We start from the raw sequence: 22,111 nt of genomic DNA, 5'->3' as shown, positions 1-22,111 counted from the left end.
ATTTGCATTTGACAGAAAATATAACAACCTAAGTATTACACCTACTGTTTAAGAGTCAACTCTAAGCTGGACGGTGGTGGCGCAGGCCTTTAATCCCAGCACTTGGGAGTCAGAAGCAGGCAGATTTCTGTGAGTTCAAGGCCAGCCTGGTCTACGACGTGAGTTCCAGGACAGCCAGGGCTGTTACACAAAGAAACCCCGTCTCAAAAGACCAAAAAGAAGAAGAAGAAGAAGAAGAAGAAGAAGAAGAAGAAGAAGAAGAAGAAGAAGAAGAAGAAGAAGAAGAGAGTCAAGTCTAAATTAATTCTGTTATTTTTGCCTTCATTGCTTTGTCAATTACCTATAATAACTACATATTTATGAATACAAAATGATGTTTTGATTCATGTGTATTTGTGTATAATTTTTAAATATTTTATTTTTGAGATTATAATATAATTACATCATTTTCCCCTACCCTTCCTCCCTCTAAACCTGCCCATGTGTCTCCTGCCCCTTGCTTATTTTCAAATTCATGATCTCTTATTTCTTTAACTTTTCTTACTCAAACACACACATACACATACACATACAAACACACACACACACACACACACACACATACACACACATGCACACACACACATGCCTTAATACATGAATACAATTTGCTCAGTCTGTGTAATGGTACCTGCATGTTTTCAGAGCTGACCATTTGGTATTGGATAATCAAGTGACATGCTCTTCCCTGAGGAAGACTATTTCTCCAGCTCTCGGCACTCCCTAGTTGCCTGTCGTTCTTTGTATAAGATTAGGATTTCATGAGCGTCCCCTTCTACATCTGCCTGTACACTGGTGTCACCCTCGTTCAGGTCATGTTTATCTAGCCCTGTTGATGAGACTTCACAGGGGGAGCTTCCAGCACTTTAGGAGACACAATCCCATAGCAAACTCCCTGATTCTCTGGCTTTTACACTCTTTCCACTCCTTTTCCCACAGGGATCTGTGAGCTCCAGGTGTGGGAGTTATAATGGAGTGGTAAAACTTAAGTCAATCAAAAGTGAGCAAAGACCTGAACCAAATCTCAAAAAGATCCCATTCTCATATTTATGACATCACTATTTATAGTTATTGGATGAAATCATCCCAAGGACCCACTAACGGTGAATGGTACACATATACACAATGGAAAGCTACATGGCCATAAAAAAGATGACATCTTCTCACTTATAACAAGATGGACAGGCTGGAAGACATTGTATTGTTATTCATGTATAACATGCCAGAAACCAGGTGCCTGATGCAGATATTAGCTAAATCCAAAAGGATGCTTATACAGCCCCCCTGCAGGCTATCAGTTTAAAACAGAAGGCAGACACTGGATAGGGTCACAGGAAGTGGCAGTAGATGGGACTCACTGGCTTCTGTCAGCTTTTAGGAGGAAGCTGGAGAAGAAGGTACAGGGAAACCTGGACAGCCAATCTAAATTGTTAGTTCCTGGAGACCAAGAATCATAGCATTAGGATCCAGTCCTAGCTACCCAGCTTTAGCATGCGCTGAGCCACCTGCAGGCCCCTTCCCTGGTTCTCTGTGTCCCTTCGTCCACCACACCCTTCAGGCTTCATCTAAGAAAGGCACCCCGGGATCATCTTCTGCCGGAACTGTCTCCAGGATTCCCTGGGCCTGGGCAGAAAACGGAAGCAGATAAGACCATCTGCAGAGGAGAGGACAGGGCCCCGCTCCCCTCTCAGTCCCCACCAACGCCGCCTCTAACTTGTTTCTAGATTGAACCACACCTCAGACCCACCCTTCTGCTTTCTGTGCTGGAAGATTTTAAACTGGCTCATTGTCCTAATTAGTTATGGTTTTCAATAGCACAAGGAAAGTTATCAAACCACGGAGTAAATCATTGACTGGAGGAGCAGAAACAATAGAGGGGGGACAATGAAGCGGAAAGGAGTGTTGGAGCTGCAGTTGGCACGGAAATCCAAATGCACAAAAGAACTGGAACGCAAACAGCTGCAGGAGACCTGTGCAAAGGCTGGTTATGTAAGGGAAAGGACAGAGAAGATATGCTACCTGTGCAAGCCAAGAGGTGCAGGGTGAATCCATCAATCCCATCACAAAGGAGTCCAACCAAGCCTCTGGGAAGATAGTGTGTAAATCCAACAGACTCTTAACACTTCTGTGGACACAGGCTGGCATGAGAGCACTAAAAAGACTTAGGTAACTTCCAAGGTCAGTCAAAAGCGCCACTTATAATTAGACGAAAGCTTCTAATACTACAGAAGCCTTCTTTCCGTGTTTTGTGGTTCAAGCAGTAAGGAAGGCTGTTGTGGTAGTCCATTCCCTGATGAGTTCTCTATGACTCTTTATGACTCTGAAAAGGACAAATAAATGGGAGCAAATGTAAATGTTTTCCTAGCCTCTCTAAAAGAATAAAATTAAAGAGCCCCACTATCCAGTCATGAAAATGTCTTACTTAAGTGAAAGCTCATTTTCACAAGGACCAACTACTGAACTATCAATAATAACAGGCTTTCTGTCCAAGCAAATGGGAGAGCAGGAGGAAGGTGTGGCATGTTCGCCCTTGGTTAGTAGGGGCCATATTGAGACAACAGGGGTAGGCATACCCAAAAGACAGGGTCTGCGGAAAACATGTGCCTATTTGTTTGTTTGTTTGTTTAATGGGTGTTTTCACTCACAAATCGCCACCGAAACATTTTTCCTTTCTGATGCCATGAATTTATTGCACGGAAGCCTGTGCCAGGAAGGAGGAGGTCAAAGGGCTATTAAACCTAGGACATCACATCTGAAGCAATGTGGAGGCTGGACTGCACAAAACACCCTAGAGGCCCAGTTCCCCAGTTCCTGACTAAGTGAGAGGCTCTCTGCAGGCTCGGGAGAAGCAGTGAGCACACCTAAGTTGGAGAGCTTGGGAGATTCTCGAATCAGGAGACAAAGACTGGGAACTCCAGCCTCGCGAGTCCTTCGGCAGGCAGAAACCGAGGCTGCTGACGGCAGACCTGACAAGTGTTTCCTTTCCTTCCCCCTTCAGGAAAGGACTGCTTTACTTAAGTCTTAGGCAACACACAACTGCTTGACCCACAAAACAATGTGAAGTGTTTCCTGAATTCGCAGTGACAATATTCACGTGTGTCAGAGAGAATGCTCACAGGAACACTTACTACCAGGAATGGACTGTTAAAGTGTGATTTCAAGGGGCCTGGAGAGATGTCTCAATGGTTAAGAGCACCTATTGCTCTTGCAGAGGACCCAGGTTCCTCTCCCAGTGCCCACATGGCATTTATAACCTTCTGCAACTCCAGTTCTCGGGTACCCATTAGCCTCTTCTAACCTCTGTGGGCACATATGCATGCAGGCGTATATGCAGGCAGGCAGGCAAAACACTCACACACATAAAATAAATTTATCTTCAAAACAAAATATGATTTCAAGAATAGTGCAAGGGAAATGAAGGACCAGAGTTAATCAATCCTGTCAAGATTCCATGCTGCTGCCCACGGAAGAGCTCGTGCAAATGAAGTGAGCGTTCCTGTTACACTCTATATGGCATCGACTTTTACAAGGGAAATAACTAAATGGGCCATAATAACTTTACAGGCTCTATTTTCTACAGGAGAAGAAACTTTCTTGTAGGTAGCATGGACGGTCATGTTTTAGGAATCTGCACAGGGCCAGTTCAGAAAGCAGGTGTCATTCAGTACTGACAACATCATGTTTATACATCACACCTCTCAAGGTACCAACAGATACACCACTTCACATGGCCATCATAGCCATTATCCCTGTGGGGATATCATCCCAGAGAAGTGGTTCTAATACCTGGACCAGTAAGTGAATGATAGAAATTGGTCTTATAAAACTGGCTTCTCCAAGCCCAAACCCAGTGCTGCTATTATTCTCGTCCTCACCAAAGCCAGGCTATTCTAAGAAAAAAATGAATTTCCTTTTAAAAAGGAATGCTCCGTGGTTTATTAAGATCATGGAATCTGAAAATCCAGACCTTACTTTGCCTTATGTGTGTAGTCTAACATTGAACAAGTCACATAAACTTTCTGAGCGTGTGTGTGTGTGTGTGTGTGTATGTGTGTGTGTGTGTGTGTGTGTCCGTGTGAGTACCAAAAGCCAATGTCCAATCTTCTTCAGCTGCTGTCCACCTTATTTTTTGAGACAGAGTCTCTCCACTGATTGGTTAGACTGGCTGGCTAGCTAGCCCATGAGTCTACCTACCTCCACCTCTCCCCATCACTGGGGTTACAGACATGTGCTAGCACACCACTTTTTTACTTAGGTGCTTGGGATCTGAATGTGAATCATCACTCAGAACGAACTCAGGTCCTCGTGTGTGTGGAGCAATCACTTTACCAGATGAATTATCTTCTCAGCCCTGGGCCTCAGTTTTTATTGTCTATAAAGTGGGAGTCATTGAATAATGGCATTGTACAACTTGCAATAGCCAGTATCATTGTTACACACCAATGTTTAGTCTTCCTCTCCTTTCCAGTACATGGAAGACCACCTCAGACCCCTGCTGATGAATGCCCCTTCTGTTTGGTTCTGACAATGAAATAGGAACCGGTATTTGGCTTGCTACTGCTAGGTCTAGACAATGAAAAGTCCACATATGATGCTCTGTCCTCCCTATGATCTTGCCTAGACTTGAGAAACAGAGTCATGATGAGTTTGAAGCAGCCTCCAATCATCTTGTCTAGTCTGTGGAGTACAGACAGGGGAACAGTGAGGCACAGCCTGGCATATCCTGACTAATGTAATTCAAGTGTTTGGGTGAAATGAAATGCCATTATATAAGATGTCCTTGCCATGAGACCCTGTCTGGAAAAACAAAAACAAATAAATAGACAAAGTTCTTGTGAAGCCACCAATTCATAAATGTTATCACTTTTATTATCATTGTGCAGTGTCCAATTAAGGTCATAATCCCAAGGTGACAACTTGATTGTCCAGTACTTCTCTCAACAAACATGGGCTGAGGGTCCACCATGGGCAGGACGAAGTACAAGGAGCTGATGACCTAATGCTGTCAGATGCTACAGTAACTCTATATCACCAAGATTCAGGCAATGCCCTTCAAAGGGTTGAGATGCAATGTCTGGGAGGGCCCAGGTACAATTCTTCATTAATACATAGGGCTATGTTCTAGAGACCTGGAAAGGAATGGAATACATGTAGCAAGGAGGTAAGGTAGCATAGCACCCATTAGAAGCTACCAAGACCTCTGCTCTGTCCATAGGACTCACTGGACAATGATGATGAGAGCATCATCATCATCTGCTAATGAGAGCATCCAGAGGGCAGTGCACTGAAGTGAAAGAATAAAGATGCACAAGGATGCTAGATCCTACCAATGGTATTTTAGCAAACGGATGGCTACTTAGCATCAGCACCTTACCTCACACCCTATGGAACTTGCTAGCTGTGAAATAATAGAGTAGGAAATATTTATATGTCAAGCCTACTTTATGAAATATATATACTTATATGCACTATGTACTAAAACTTTTATATTAATTGTTATTCAGTCATTATTATTTATGTTCAATAAACTGAGATTACCTTAGCAAAAAAATGTTAAGTATATCTGGAAGAAAAAAGAAGACTCTAATGTATATGATGCATGCATGTAAATCTCCCAATTTTAAATGATCATTTTTTCTCCTTCATTCCTAAAACTAACTTTTTCTAAATAGGAAATTCCCTAAAAACTCTTCAGAATTGAGTGACTAAAATGTTCTTTACTGAATATCCAACTGCAGCCAGACACATTCCTGATGTGATGGCTTGATTCTTGGAGACAGCCATCCTTTCATTTACTGGGTAAAATGATTACATCTGGAAAATGTACATACTTGGACTCAAAACTCAAATCAGTCCCCAGCTGCATCAGAAAATCTCTATTAATTTTAAGCAGATTCCAGCAGAACTGAACAGTGAGGCGCCAACATGTTTCTCAATACTTGATCTGTCACCTGTGAATCTGATTTAATCCCAGTATCTTTTCTTTAGAAGTTTTGCGGAGAAGTTACAAGTCTTTGCCAACTTGTATCAGTTCTACTAGACAGACTCTACAAAGCCTTGTGTCCATCTTGAATAATTCTACACTGAGAGAGAGAGAGAGAGAGAGAGAGAGAGAGAGAGAGAGAGAGAGAGAGAGAGAGAAGCTATGAAACTTCTAGAAAATCATTTCAATATTTCAGAAAGTAAACTTGGGGACATAAGACATAAACTTTGGATGTTTTCCTCCCATGTTATCCACAGTGCATGAACAACCACAGTCTCTGAGACGCAGCAGAGAGACCTGCATGGAACTGCTTAGACGGTGGACCCATCCTTCAAGACTGAAATCTCAATGTGAAACAAGTGCATTTCCCTGCTTATCTCTTACATCTCCCCTCCTGTAGGCTTCTCCCAAAGGCCATGGCCCCTGTGATTGGTATTGGCTACCTAAAAACTTGCCTATTTTTTCCTAAACTTTATCTTGACTCTCCCTCCAACAAGATCTTGGAAAAGTCTGCAAGATCCTTCAGGATAACCTTCAGGATACCCACAGTGAAAGCACTGTCTTCACATCCCTAAACCCCTCCCCCTCTACACACATACATATTATCCTATTCCTGGGAGCCTGGGGTTTTGTCTGATGATAACAGATGGAAGTTAATTGGATAATAGACCAGATCACATCAAGTTTTAAAAAACGCTTCAGTGTAATTAAGATGATGTCTATGACACAACCCTGCTCTGGACTGGGTGCAGCAGGCAGAGTGGAAAACCACACTGAGAACCCTTCCTGTTGAGAGGCCTTCCATCTGGACAGATGCTGACTAACAGCAGTGCAGCTGCATGGGGCAGGTGATGAAAATGAGATTTTCACATGAGTCAACAGGCCCCTTCCAAATGGAAAACCTTTTTAAAGAATTGCACAATGTGTACTCAAGGCATTTTTTAAGTATATGAAAAGATCATTTAAAATGTTGAGAAGAAAGCATAGGTAGGAAGGAACAAACCTGCAGGCATTCACTTACTCATGTCTTTTAAAACATTGCCTTCAACGCATTAAACAAGCAACAGCTTCCTACACAAGATGCTGAAGAGGAGGAAAGTGAATGGAAATGATGACTATTGTCCATTTATGACCTCCAAATGCCCTCTGCACCTACGACACTACTCTGAGGACCCCATGCCTTGAACACACTTTTCCTGAAAAGGGCTCAATAAAACCTACACTTAGTAGCACAAACCTGTAATCCCAGCACCCAGGGAGCTGAGACAGGAGGACTGTAAGTTCAAAGCCAGCCTGGGCTGGATAGTGAAAGCCTGTCTCGAGGGCCACAGCATCCAAGCAAAGAAAAGGACCAGAGAGTGAGATAGTTGGGGCCCTGTGCTCTGTGCAGGTTCTGTTGCACATTCTCCTCTGGGGCGCTGTGCAGCCCTGTCAGAGCCTGAAAGCCATTCTGTACATGAGGACCACTCGCTGGCAGCATCTGCCCCACAGGCTGCTTCTGCCACATCCCTGCCTGAGCCAAGCACATTGGCCATGCCATCAGACAAAATGACTAAAATAGAGAAAACCCAGGGCCCTCCGTGGGAAAGGACAATACCTTGGTGGACAGGGAGTAAGCAGAGTTCAAGTCTGCCCCAAGTCCATGGGCTGGGTTCACACAATTCTAATAAAAAGTCCAGAGGTGTTTGTGTTTCTTTTGTTTGTTTGCTTTTATTTTGTCTTTGATTTACAGTAAGAAAAAGGAGGCAAAGGTGGTAGGGTTAAGGAATTTGGCCAATTATTAAGATCCATACAAATACAATGTTTAAGGTTGAAGGAGTTTTTGAAAAAAGTCAGAAGGGAAAATCACCACCACCACCACCCCCCAAAAAAATTGGGAAAGCAATGATAATTAGGAGTATAAGTAGCTTGGGAGATGACTCAAAGGGAAAAGTGTTTCTAATGAAAGCAGGAGGACCAGAGTTTGACCCTAAGAATCCACTTTAAAAAAAAAATAGGAAAGGAAAGGTTTAGAGATAGTTTAGCAGTTCATCATGAGGTCTGGAGTTTGGATCCCAGAACCAATGTAACAAGTTAGAAGTCCTGGAAACACCTGTAGCTGTAGCTTCAGCCCTGAGGAATCTGATGCCCTCTTCTGTCCTCTGAACGTGAACATGCCCACATAGGTGCCTACACACTTACTCATATACTTAGACAATACTTAGGCACACAGTAACTAAAATTTACCTTAAAATCAACAATAGGCAGAGTGGCACGTATCTCTAATCCCCAGGACTCAAGAGGCAGAAGCAGGCAGAGCCCTGGGACTTGCTGGCCAGCAAGCCTAGACAACTCAATGAGCTCCAGGTCATGAGATACTCTGTCTCCAATAACAAGGTCAGTGGAAATTGAGGAGCATCACACACACACACACACACACACACACACGTGGTGATATTTTATTTGTACTGAAATGTTGTTTTTATTTTATGTTAATAAATAAAGTTGCCCTGGGGTCAGAGCTATTAGAGCCATAGCAAGAGCATGGTGGTTAGAAGAGCTAGGTAAATTTCTGTGTGTTCAGGGATACAGCCAGTATTGGAGACATACGCCTTTAAGACCTGGAGGGCGGTACTTACAGGCAGTGATGAGGCAGTCATGTGGTTGGGTTTACAACCAATGAGAAGGCAGAACAGAAAGATTATTTAAACAGAGACACAGGAAGTACCTCCCTCTCTCTCTGGGAAGCTAGGAGCACTGCAGGAGGTAAGATTTTATCTCTGAGCTCTGACCTCTCGGCTTTCTCTTTTACATTGGCTCTGTGTTTCTTATTTTAATAATACGATTGGTTACATCTACACACATGCACACACGAGAGAGAGAGAGAGAGAGAGAGAGAGAGAGAGAGAGAGAGAGAGAGAGAATAAACCTAAACCAGATCAATAACACAAAAATTAACAGAAAACTGAAGGAGATCTTAATACGTATAAGAAATTAGCACATGACAGAATATTGAAAAAGTGTGTGGGAAAGAGGTGCAGAAAGGCTGAGTTAACAAGAATTTCTAGGCCAACTGATTATTTGTGGGAGGAAAATTAAGTTCAGTATTTTGTAATATTTAGAATAAATTATATTCTTAAATAATTCTAAAATTCTATTAGAGAAAACATAATTAAATATTTCTCCTCTCCCTTTGTGGGGAACAGCATTCTAAAACTATAGTATTAATACATGCACACACACATACGATATACATGAATACTTGAAAATAAATTTAATAAATTCAATTAATAAATTTTGGGGCTAGAGATGTAGCTCAGTAGTAGAGCACTTGAATAGTGTGGCTCAAGGCCCTGGACTCAGTCTTCTAAACTTACAATTATATGTTACCTATAATGCTAATATAGTAAGCATATTATTATATATTATATAGTATTTTTAAATATTAAATAAAATTAACCATTTACATGCCAACAATGACTGCTTTGAGACTGTAAGAAGTACTTTTGGAGTTTGCAAATGAAGACAGCATCATTAGGTTTAGGTGATCAAATTAGCCCTGTGAGTACACAATACAGGCTCCAGCTCATCTATGAATGAAACAAAAACAGACTCATTTCTCTTCTATAAATCATATCAAGCACACTTCCAGTGGCCTTGATTTTTGATCAAACAATTTTCCTTCAGAAAAGTCAATGTAGGGGCTGGAGAGACGGTTTGGTGGGTAAACACTTAATAACCTGAGTGTGATTTCCAAAACACACAGAACAGTGGAATGTGGTGGAATATTATTTTAACTAAGCAAAGAAGTGTTACATTTGTTTATGCTGTGGAATGTTACTTTAAATATGTGAGGGTGTGTTACGTTTGTTTCTGCTGCCTTTGTTAGTGATGTAAAGGTGCATTACATTTGTCTGTGCTGCATTTGTTTAATTATGTAAAGATGGGTGGCATTTGTTTCACCTTGCCTGCTTAAGGCACCTGATTGGTCTAGTAAGACGCTGAAGAGCCAATAGCTAGGCAGGGGAGGGATAGATGGGGCTGGCCCAGAGCAGAGAGAATGAGTAGGAGAAATCTAAGCTTGAGAGAGAAGAGGGAGAAGAGAAAGAAAGAGAAAGAAAGGAGCACACCCAGGGCCGGAAGCCAGGCAGCCACCAGGCAGCAAACACTAGAAACAGGGAAAGTAGGACATACAGAAAGAAAGAATGGTAAAAAGCCCCAGGGCAAAATGTAGATACAGAGAAGAAGATTAAAGTAAGAACTAAGGTGAGGCTGAGCATTCATAACTAATAATAATTCTCTGTGTCATGATTTGGGAGCTGGTTGGTGGCCCAAAAGAAAGTCTGCTGCAGTAGAAGGAAAGAACCAATCCCACAGCGTTGTCCTCAGACCTCCACACAACATACACATCATGACACACAGACACACATCATACATACACAATAATAAATACAATTCCTAAAGGAATAAATCTAGACAAAACAGTTACAAATGTATATACAAAGATATAAATGTATTAAGATGTACATTGGGCCATGATACATAATGCAGGGTTTGAATACCTAACTCTAAGGAATGAAATGACTGATAAATTATGACAAATCCATATGCCAATATTCTACATTCCGATTTAAATTATGCCTAGCAAAAGTGTCTTTTTACTTGTTTAATATTATTGTTGTGGTGGGTAGTTGTATTTGTATAGTATGAGTATGAGTGCAGGTGTATAAATGCTGTGAGTATGTGTAGAGGTCAGAGGACAATTTGTGGTCTCTCTCCTCCTGTAAATGCCTGGGATCAAACTAGATCATCAGGCCTCAATCAGGCTTGCATATGAAATGTCTTTTACCCACAAAGCCAGCTTCCCAGCTCAGGAAATGTGTGTGTGTGTGTGTGTGTGTGTGTGTGTGTGTGTGTGTGTGTGTGTGTGTGTGTTCACATACAGGATTTAAAATAAATACATCAAAATGGTCATTAGTGATCATCACTATAATTTCCCTAGAAGATAGATTATAGTATTTTATTGTTTAAATACTTTTCTATGCTTTCCACCATTGGCAATACCTAATTTCCCTAGTCAGAAAAAAACAAACTTGGAAAACAACCCTTAACCTCTCAAAAGAAGACAACAGAAAGAAAAATGTTGATGCTCAATAAGCCGAGACTCATTCTCAACCAGAAAACAACTGATAATGACCTCTGGCATGTGATATAAGATGTCATAATGCAGATTAAAAATCATTATCAAGTCATTAGAGAGATGGTTCAGTTGGTAAGGCATTTGCTGTGCAACCTTGAGGACCTGAGTTTGATACCCAGCACTCACATAAAAGCCAGGTGTGGCAGTTCACACCTATAATCCCAGTTCTGAGAAGGCAGAGACTGGCAGATCCTAGGACTTTCTGGCCAGGCAAGGCTGGCCAAACTGGTGAGCTCCAGGTTTAACGAGAGATGCTGTCTCAAAATACAACATAAAGAGCCATTTAGAAAGACACCTATGACCTCCAAAGGCACATACACACATGGGCACATGCAAGACATATTTTATGGTATCTTATGAGACTAAGACATACCCTAAATTTCTCACGATCTTATCCCAACATGAGCCAGACATTTCTTAAAAATACACTGGCATAAACACCAGCACAATGCTCATCCCCAGGAAAGAGTAAATACAGAGTTTGTACACAAATGACAAGAGCCAATAAATATTCTGTAACAGCAAAGCCAGATTCATTAAAAGAAACAAGATCAATAACCTTGATTTGGACATTATTAGATTGTTAGAGCAAAACACTATAATTAATGGGGGCCTGTCCTTATTAGGGCAGGAAGTTGGGAAACAGGCCTTGCTAGTCACTTGCTGCTAATATAATGAACAAAGGAAGCAATATACTGGGGTTATTAACAAATCAACTGGGGGAAATGAATAACCCTATGGAGTATGATGCAAGAGTATTAAGATACAACAGCAGGGAATAACCCAGAAACCCTGTAATTAAGATATGAAGGAGATGGTTCAACTGAAGAAGACCAAAGGGATAAAACATACTTTAGTACTGAATAGCTTTGGTATAGATTAGTTTAGACTGTCCCAGGGACTAGGAGTAGAACCCACCCAGTACAGAAGCGTACAAACGGTATGAGATCATTAACCTGCTCCCATGGTATCCATCCTCTTCTCCACTATCAAGCACAGAAGCAGCTAACCTTGAAGGGTGGGTGTAGAGTGAGAAAACAGGGCAGCTGGTTCAAAGCCTTACAGTGAAAATCACAGATTTCCGTTCTGTAACGGTTTCCTGTGGATCGGAGTGTTACTTTCTACAGTGAGGGGGGAGATTCAAGAGGCTCAGGAAGGTCGCAGATCCCTCTCCTGAGGCTACATAGGCAATAAATCAATGCTGTGGGAGAGGAGACTCTTCCCCAAGAGGCACCCCACAGTTGCACAAAGGACATGACTTTTGTATGTTGTTACTGCTGGTGTGAGCCTTTTAGTGATGCAGGTGCCTTTGAGACACCCATCCTCTTGTAAGTAAACAAAGATCCAAGCTCCTAGAAGCAACTCAAATGAACTCACTGGTTCACCTTGCTGGACTTGGGGGAATAGTTTCTTTGATCTTTTGTTGCCCTCTTTACCTAGAGCCAAGGGAAATAATCTCATGGAAAGCAATGGAAAACTTGCTGAACTACCAATAACTCCATGAAGAGAAGCCAGTCACCAGCGTCTCTGGTGCCATGGGCATCATTTTTGCTTTTCTGGCCCAATGGAAAGCATGGGGAAAGGCCTTGCTTGATGCTGGAGAGAGGCTGGAAGAGGCAGAAAAAAATGCTGTGTCAGCAACCTAACTGATGATGTGGGCGTTGCCTAGGTACAGCTCCCAGGACAGCGAGTGTCTGGACCGAGTGTAAGAGTTGGCTTATACTGTGCCTACTATGTCCCAAGCCCTGAGTCTGCATAAAATTGGGGATGGAAGAAAGTTTAAAAAAAAAATGTCAGAGCAGGATTGGTGAAACCACAGAAGATGGGGGAGTATGTCAGAGAAAATTCAATAAAACTTTTAAGTAAAAGGAAAATAAATTCAGCGAGAACTCAGCAAATCTAGGATAAGCCTATTGAACATGACTTTAAAAGAGATGTCGAAGACAAAGAGGGAAGAAAATTGGCAGTGCTGGGAAGAATTCATGAAGACGGAAATCAATATTACTCAGTAACAAGATAAGAGACAAATTCTAGAAACACAAGGTAAGCGTGTGCAGTAAGTGGGTACCACACGGCACGTACCATGATGCTAAGAGAATCAGACGATGACCTTGCGGGAAGGAGCAGGCATGCTAAGTTCTGGCCATCACCAGCTGCTGCTGCAAGACTCTGTGGCTACCAGCAATCACTGGAAAGAGAAAAGGCAGTTCTGACAACCTGCCAGTGAGTCTGCAGAGAAGTCATAAAGTCTCAGTCTGCAGAGAAGTAATAAAGACAATTTATAGAGCCACTGAGAATCAATAGCAACATTAAAATTGATCATAATAAACATTAAGGGTCATTGAACTTGGAGTAATAATGAGCTCTTATTTTGAGAAAAAAATGTATGTAACAGGCATGGTGGACATTTATGTTAGTAGGGGCACCTTTGTACTGGGTGGGAGAGAAAGCCATGGGTGTGAGTTTCAGTTGTCCCTTACATTCTCTACTGCTATTTTATCTAAATCATGTAGATATGTAAAAGATAAGTGAATACACGAATATCTCTATTCTTGACGCATGTGACTATTCATAGTTAATTGGCAAAAGACAGCACACAGCAGGAGCTATCCACGACAGCTATGTGATACGTGAGAGCATCATTTGTTTTGAGTAGATTCTAAAGAAAGGGGAAAAGACACAAGTTGCCACTGCCAGTTAAGATGCTATCAAATTTCTAAACAATAAATGACCACAATGTTGGCGAGTACTGTTTAGTACTCAGTTCCTTAGAAATACACGAAAAGTTCCCTTTGGTCCTTAAAATGATAAGTGGAGGGAGGCAGTTAAGGGATTTCACTCACCTTGTCTGTCTGGTCCTTTAATAAGAATCCGTCTGGGCTGAGAACAACCCCCGCACAAGCTCAAGACTACCAAGCTCAGACCCACAGACCAGGTGTTCTGAAGGAGCAGGGACATTCCTACTAGGTTCCGAGAGGTCAGCCATCACACTGCTTTCACCCTTGACAGTGTGTCATGATCAACACATTGAATAGCCAACAAGTATTTTTGGATCAATGTCAGTAACCAAAAAAAAAAAAAAAATGTTCAAGTGTTTGTTTCCTCTTAGAATGCTAATTTTTTTGTTTTTCAGTTTTCACTTCCTCAGCTCATTTGTATATGTAAATATAACCTTGAGCACTTGCCAAATAGACTAAAAAATATATATTTCATTATAAATCCTAATTCTCACCAGAGACTAGAGTTATGTGTCAGGAGGGCAGTGTGTCATGAACTATATAAAACACAGTGGCTAAATTTATTATAAACAATAAAATATGTAAGAAGGGATTGAAAATATTTTAGGCTGTCTAAAAAGTACTACTGAAGGTCATATAATATAAGATACTGGAAGCTGAAATCAACACATCTTACTTGAGAGATTTTATCTGAAAACAGAGAAAGTTGCCCACCTACCTCCTGACAGAAGCTATATGGTCCGTTTGGGAAGCAATAAGATCTGCACAATGGCCTGTCTGTGTGAAGGAACGAGAAAGGCATTCTCAGAAACTGGACCAACAGACAGCTCTGCTCAGCCAAGACAAGTTCAAGGGGCAGAGAGAGGCCAGGCTGTGATGCAAACTAATGAAATGCACCACTGTTCGTGTTCTCTTCCCAAACTCTTTGCTTTTCCCCCATAGCTCAGGAATCCTTAGTAGTTGGTGGCTATGGGGACCATGTGCTGTGGATTTCACAGGAATTCCCATAGAAATCTGTTGTCCCTTCTAACGTTACTTAAGGAGTAAGCACCATCTCCCTGGCTCTACCCACTAACTGTTCCAGAGAACCTTGGAATCCTGATCCAATTTCCAAATAGGTATTCTTATTACACCTGAAAATAAAACTGAAATTTTGAACATTACGGTTGAAATGTGACTGTCAAAAGTGAGCATTTTCACACTTTGCAGATGAGGTACACTGTCCTGGAACCTATGCTGTGACCATTTCCTGATTTGATTCTGGCTCTAGAAGCCTATGGTCGGACGCTGCCCTGCATGGGCTCACAGCTTACTTCCAGGGCTTCCTCACATCACAAGAACGAAAGCAGCCCGATAGTCACCACTTGAAAGCTGGATACGTGAATTATATAAATCAAATACATTCATATTAAAATTTTCCTTTAACATATTTTAAAATTACATAAATTAAACAAATAATAAAAATTTATATATCAAAATTAATAAGTTTATCCACAAAGTTGAATGCTCTGGAGCAAAAAAGTGAGGCCGTTCAATCCCTAAGACAGCCAATCTCCATGTGCTCAGGTGAAAAATCTCATGTTGCTGGGTTTCTAAAAGCAACATATTTAAACAAATACTACTTACTATTATACATGAAAATGACAAGGATGTAAAGAAATACCCACACCGTTTAACTTGTACTTGTTAACTGTTGCATGCCAAGAGTTGGTTTTCAGCATGTCACATGAATTATCTCATTTGTTCCTTTCAGAAACTCCTACTCTCAGCGGTTCCCACTTTTCAGGTGACAAAATCAAGGCACAGTGAAGTCTAACAGCTTCTCCGCAGAGCAACTGGCTGGGGTTCGAAGTCTCACATGGTCTCAGAGCCCACTGTCTTAGTCCTGACTACATCAAACTTTCATGATGAAGTTGAATTCAAACAATATCTATCCACAAATGCAGCCCTATAGAAAACACTAGAAAGAAAATTCCAACCTGAGGAGGTTAACCACACCTGTGAAAACACAGGGAATAAATAATTTCACACCAGCAAAACTAAAAGAAGCACACCACACATATACACTTATACATATACACATGCGCACACACAGACACACAGACACACATACACACTAAAACAACAACAACAACAACAAAATACAAAATAACCAGAATTAACAGTCATTGGCCATTAATATCTCTCAACATCAATGGACTCACTTCCCCAATAAAAAGACACAAGCTAATAGACTGGATGCAAAAACAGGATCTAGCTTTCTGCTGCCTCCAAAAACATACCTTAACATAATACAGATATTACCTCAGAGTAAAAGGCTAGAAAAAAATATTCTAATTTTAAGTTCTACTACAGAGCTATAGTAATAGAATCCACATAGTATTTGCATTAAAACAAAATAGGTTTATCAATGGAATCAAACCAAATGCCCAGATGTAAATCAACACACCTATAGACACCTAAATTTTGACAAAGAAGCCAAAATTATACAATGGAAAAAAGAAAGCATCTTTAACCATGGTGCTGGTCCAACTTGATGTCAACAAGTAGAACAATGCAAATAGACCCATATCTACTACCCTGCACAAAACTCAAGTCCAAGTGGATCAAAGACCTCAACATAAAACACTGAACCTGATAGAAGAGAAAGTTGGGAATAGCCTTGAAGGCACTGGCACAGGAGACAACTTCCTGAATTGAACACCAATAAGCACAGACACTAAGATCAACAATTAATAAATGTAGCCTCATGAAACTGAAAAGCTTCTGTAAGGCAAAAGTCACTGTCAATAGGACAAAACGGCAGTCTATAGAATGGGAAAAGATATTCACCAACCCTACATCTGACAGGGGTATAATTTCCCAAGTATATAAAGAACTCAAGAAACTAGACATCAATGAATCAAATAATCCAATTAGAAGATGGAGTACAGATCTAAATGGAGCATTCTCAACAAATGAATCTCAAATTACTAAGAAGCACTTATAGAAATGTTCAACATCCTTAGCTGTCAGAGAAATGCAAATCAAAATGACTCTGAGATTCCATCTTATACCTGTCAGAATGGATAAATCAAAAACACAAGTGACAGCTCATGCTGGAAAGCATGTGGAGCAAGGGAAACACTCCTCCATTGCTGGTGGGAGTGCAAACTTGTATGTCTACTTTAGAAATCAATATGCGGTTTCTTAGAAAACAGGGAATCAACCTAACTCAAGACCCAGCTATATACCAGTCCTGGGCATATACCCAAAGGATGCTCCATCATGCCACAAAGACACTTACTCAACTATGTTCATAGCAGCTTTATTTGTAATAGTCGGAACCTGGAAACAATCTAGATGCCCCTCAACCAAAGAATGTATAAAGAAAATGTGATACATTCACACAATGGAGTATTTCTCAACTATTAAAAAAAATAACACCAGGAAATTCTCAGGCAAATGGATGGACTAGAAAAAAACATTCTGAGTTAGGTATGTAAGATAACATGGTATGAACTCACTTATGAGTAGATATTAGCTACAAAGTAAAGGATACCCAAGCTACAATCCACAGACCCAGAGAAGCTCCGGAACAAGGAGAGCTCGAGGGGTGATGCATGAAACTCCCTGGGATGGGGAAATAGAATAGATATTTAGAGTGGATGGGAGTGTGGATGGATGGGAACAGGAGGGACCAGGTGGAGGAAGGATGGAGGGAGAGAGTACTTGGAGAAACAACTAGAACTGGGGGTGGGGTGCATCTCTGGGACAAGCTAGAAACCTAATGCAATGGAAAGTCCCAGAAATCAATGAGGATGACCCTAGCTAAGATTTCTAGCATTGGGGGATAAGGGGCCTGAACTGGCCATCTTCTGTAACCAGACAAGATTTCCAGTGCAGGGACTGGGACACCAACCCAGCCACAAAATCTTCAACCTACAATTTGTCCTGCCTACAAGATGTGCTGGGGTAAAGGTGGTGCAGAGATTGTACGAGTGGCCAGCCAATGACTGGTCCAGCATGAGACCCATCCCATGAGAGGGAGCCCATGCCTGCCACTGCCTGGAGGGCCAGGACCCAGACGCTGGATTGCTCAGAGACCTAGAATAGAACCAAATGTGACTGGAGGGGAAAAATGTCAATGACATGATTACAAATGATATTCTGCTCTACTCATAGATTGGTGCCTAGCCCAATTTTTATCAGAGAGGCTGCACCCAGCAACTGATGGAAACAGATGCAGAGACCCACAGCCAAACATTAGGGGGAGCTTGGGGAATCCTGTGGAAAAAGGGGGAGGAAGGATTGTGGGAGCCACAAGAAAACCCACACGATCAACTAACCTAGGTTCATAGAGGCTCACAGAGACTGAACCGACAACCTAGGAGCCTGCACGGGACTGACCTAGGCCCTCTGCATATGTGTGACAGTTGTGTAGCTCGGTCTTCTTGGGGGACTCCTAATAGTGGGAGCAGGGGCTGTCTCTGACTCTTTTGCCTGCTTTTGGGACCCTTTTCTCCTATTAGGTTGCCTTGTCGTGCCTTAATATGAGGGGAGGCGCCTCATCTCACAGCAACTTGATATACCTTGGCTGGTTGATATCCATGGAAGGCCTGCCCTTTCTGAAGAGACACAATGGAGGAGAGGTGGATGGGTGGGTGGGACTGGGAGGGGAGGGAGGAAGGGAAACTGCAATCAGGACCTAATATATGAGAATAGAATTAATTTAAAAACTAAAAAAAAGGGGGGGGAAGCCACCTTAAAAGAGGAGAGACAGTTCAGCACAGATAGAAGGTGGAGGCGGAAGACTTACTTCTACCCAAATCTTTGGAATTCTGTCACAAGCATAAGCTGTCTAAAATTAATAATCCACTCACTTGTCATTGTTTGCTTGAATAAATTGTCAAGAAGGACCATGCAAACTGCACCACATATGAATAATGCATTTTTAACAAAATGAATTTTTATTCCCATATTTACTTATATAATTAAGCCCTCTGTTTTTTAAGGGACTCGAAAATGAAAAATACAATTCATTGTAAACAGAATCCATAGTTAGGAGCATGAGAAATTTCCAAAGCAATCACAGAGAAATGATAAAATATGCACTCTCTTATAAATATACACATACATACATACACACATATATATGTACACATACACTCATATACATATGCATATGTACACATACATGCACATTTATATACATATATACAAGCATACACATGTTGCACACATGTGTGCATGCGCATGCACACACACACACATTGTGCCTATTGCTACAGGTGAGGGTTGAGGTTGTTTATCCACTACAGATTAATCAGGAGAGTAGAAACCTTTGACTTTATTTCTACATAAAGGAAGAAGTTAAATGCATTCCAGGTAGTGAAAATAACAGCATATTGCCCCATCTATTACCAACAATAACAGAGAGATACATAATTTTATGTAAAATATTTATAGATACAGAAGTTGCATCATCAGAATATATGAAGCACACAGAAGGGTGCCATAGAGTTGTGATGTACATGTACTCTTCTGTAACACAAGATCCATAGCACAGCATGGCGCTTGTGAAGTCTGGACATGAGCCAGCTCTGGGGATACTGTTCAAATGCACAGGTTCAGCAGGCCTGAGCAGGGCACCAAGACTCAGCACTTCTCACAAGCTCCCTAGTGACTGAGACACCAATGGTGACAGGCAACAGCCTGAACTGAAGCATGCCAGATGATGTCTAATTAAACACAACTCTGAGGAATCAAGCTGAAGAACTAAATTGCAACTATTGTGATCCTTCAAATGCAGGAAAGGAAATGGATTTTTCTCTTAGAAGCTGTGAGCAGTGTGAACTTCGGGGAGAATAGTTGCCTGTGAGTCCTTTGCTTTCAAATCTGAACAATAACCCAATGTAATTCCACATAGTTTCCCAAAGATTCAGGAGGGTTCTGATTTCATGAATAGTTTAGAAGGGTTAGGAATTAGCCTATCATTGTATGTATGAGTGAGCAGTTTTGAAGCACTTACAATTTTTAACTTAAAATTCATCTGATGAGCATAAATAGTGTGCTAGGAATAGTAGAACACAAGAAGTTGAAGACAGGGTCAGCGGGGTTGTCCCTGTCCCCTGGTGGCCTTAGTGAAATCTGCACCATGATGTAGAGACAGGCTATACTGGAAATGTGTGTAAGATCGAAAACTACACACTAAAATAATGAGGAAGTTCCCATTAAAGCAACTACAGCGCAGGACATGGAACAAGGAGCACGTGTCAGGGGGTGGGGATAATGATTTCAGAGTAGAAGTGAGTGGCAGCTTCTTAGAAAAGGTAAAGAACACACACACACACACACACACACACACACACACACACACACACACACACACACTCACCACAGAACCGTAGCTGGCATACTGGTACACAACTGGAATTTCAGGAGTCAGGAGTAAGAAGCAGGAGAGGTAAGTTCCAGGCAAGCTTGGGGTATATAGTGAGACCCCTATTTAAAATAAAAACAAGGAGACGGGGAAAAGATGGTGGAATGAAGTGGCAAGATGGCGACAGGTATGTGAGCATGCCACTCAGCCCACAGTCCAGGCCTGCAGCGTGGAGCCATCATTGCAGGTGGAACTAGAGACGTAGCAGTAGTTACAGGTACGGTGGGGGTGGGGTGAAGGAGGGATTGTCATTACTGAGTAGAGCCAGTCCTCAGCCATTGGGAGGCTTGGGCCACCACCAGGCCCTCCTGGAGCTGGCACTGCTGCTGCTAATTGCGCCACTTGCCCTGCTTGGGGGAGGGGAGCATGGGGTGCAGCGTTGCCCACAGGCTGCAAACGTAATGGTCATGTCTGGGTTACTGGCAGGGCGGCTGGTGCCAAGGGTCAGGTAGTGTAGAGCAGCTTGGAGCTCTCGAATACCCAGTCCCCGGACATGCTGACCAACCCCATCATCGCCCTGACTCTGAGCAACAAGATATCCGAGATGAAGAATGGTTCCTTTCCTGGGTTAAGCCTCCTCAAAAGACTTCTGTGATCCATGATGTCACCAGAAACCACGTCGATAGAAACCATGTTGAAGTCCATGATCTGTGCTGCCGCCAGAGGCCATGCTGCTGTGGTCAGGGGAGCTTCTTTTGCGGTGCTACTCATGGCTGCAGACTCATAGTTGAGAATGAGAGAGAGTGAAGGCTTCTGTGCCAACCTCTCCCCCATCCTCACCCCCCAAAAGAAACAGTTCAGACATGACACTTTTGAAGAGAGTCCTTAAAATTTATGATAAAGATGTGAAAGTGCAGCTCTTCCAAGTTGATGGTTTCTGGGGGTCAGGTGGGGCACAGGAGACTCAGTTTTCTTTACGGGTCTGGTCACTGGGAGTTTGACCATGATCCAGTTAGCGTATGGGCAACACAAATTGGACATTGGAGGGTTTTTTTGAGGGGGTGTCACAAGGGTGGGTGTATCTGGGAGGAACGGAAAGCAAGTGTGATTGGGGGTGCATTGTATGAACTCACCAAATAATTAATAAAAAACATTAAGTTGAGGGGCAAATAAAGAAACTCCATATAAGTAAAGCAATGCAAACCTCTGCCTTCTGGGACATGGAGAGCAAAGACCCATGAAAACCACAACACACGTCCCTGTGCCTAGCTTGTGTGTCTTCAGTGAGCACCAAAGCAAAGTTGTGCAGCAAGTGGTGTGAATTTGTGTAAATGTACAATTGTATGTTTAAAAAATGGACTATTGGAAATCTTTGAGAAAAGGAGTTACTAAGTGATTCTAAAAGAATCAACAGCACCAGAATACCAAATAATGCAGAGGGAAACATGGTCCCAGGGCTGGACAGAGTACAGGGGTGGAGTACTTTGAAGTTGCCATTCCCTGTCTTAGTTTTATCAGCTGGTCTAGGGTCTACCTTATGAAAAGTTTAGTCTTATTCTTGTAACCCAAAACACATGCAGATAATGTTCTAATAAAAATTGCATCAAACTCCAGCAAGAACTTTTCCAATGTTATATATTTTAAAGCTCTAGGTCAAAGTGGGTGAGCTGATATAACTTATGGGCTATTATGTACCAAATCAGATATTCCCTGACTGTGACCATCTGCGCATCTCTAGAAGCCAATGCATCTCACCAGTCCAGATTGCATCCGGGCTAATTCATAGGATGCTTCACTCCTCCCATATACCC

At 41.9% G+C, this 22,111-nt stretch overlaps 1 protein-coding gene across 8 annotated transcripts in view; it reads right to left on the bottom strand.

The window, feature by feature from the left end:
- The window catches only part of Csgalnact1 (chondroitin sulfate N-acetylgalactosaminyltransferase 1), a 329,328-nt gene that overhangs the window by 214,791 nt on the left and 92,426 nt on the right, over nucleotides 1–22,111 (bottom strand). Inside the window, exon 3 of one of the 8 annotated variants that reach the window (XM_042262475.2) lies at nucleotides 13,284–13,389. The exons of the other annotated variants lie outside the window; for them this stretch is intronic. The gene's annotated coding sequence lies outside the window, so the exon portion shown is untranslated. The remainder of the gene's footprint in view (nucleotides 1–13,283; nucleotides 13,390–22,111) is intronic. 8 annotated transcript variants of the gene reach the window in all.

This window comes from Peromyscus maniculatus, chromosome 17 (genome assembly GCF_049852395.1).
Source record: "Peromyscus maniculatus bairdii isolate BWxNUB_F1_BW_parent chromosome 17, HU_Pman_BW_mat_3.1, whole genome shotgun sequence".
Taxonomy (NCBI): Eukaryota; Metazoa; Chordata; class Mammalia; order Rodentia; family Cricetidae; genus Peromyscus; species Peromyscus maniculatus.
Note: the sequence above shows the minus strand (reverse complement) of the source record. Positions and strands in the feature narration are given on the sequence as shown.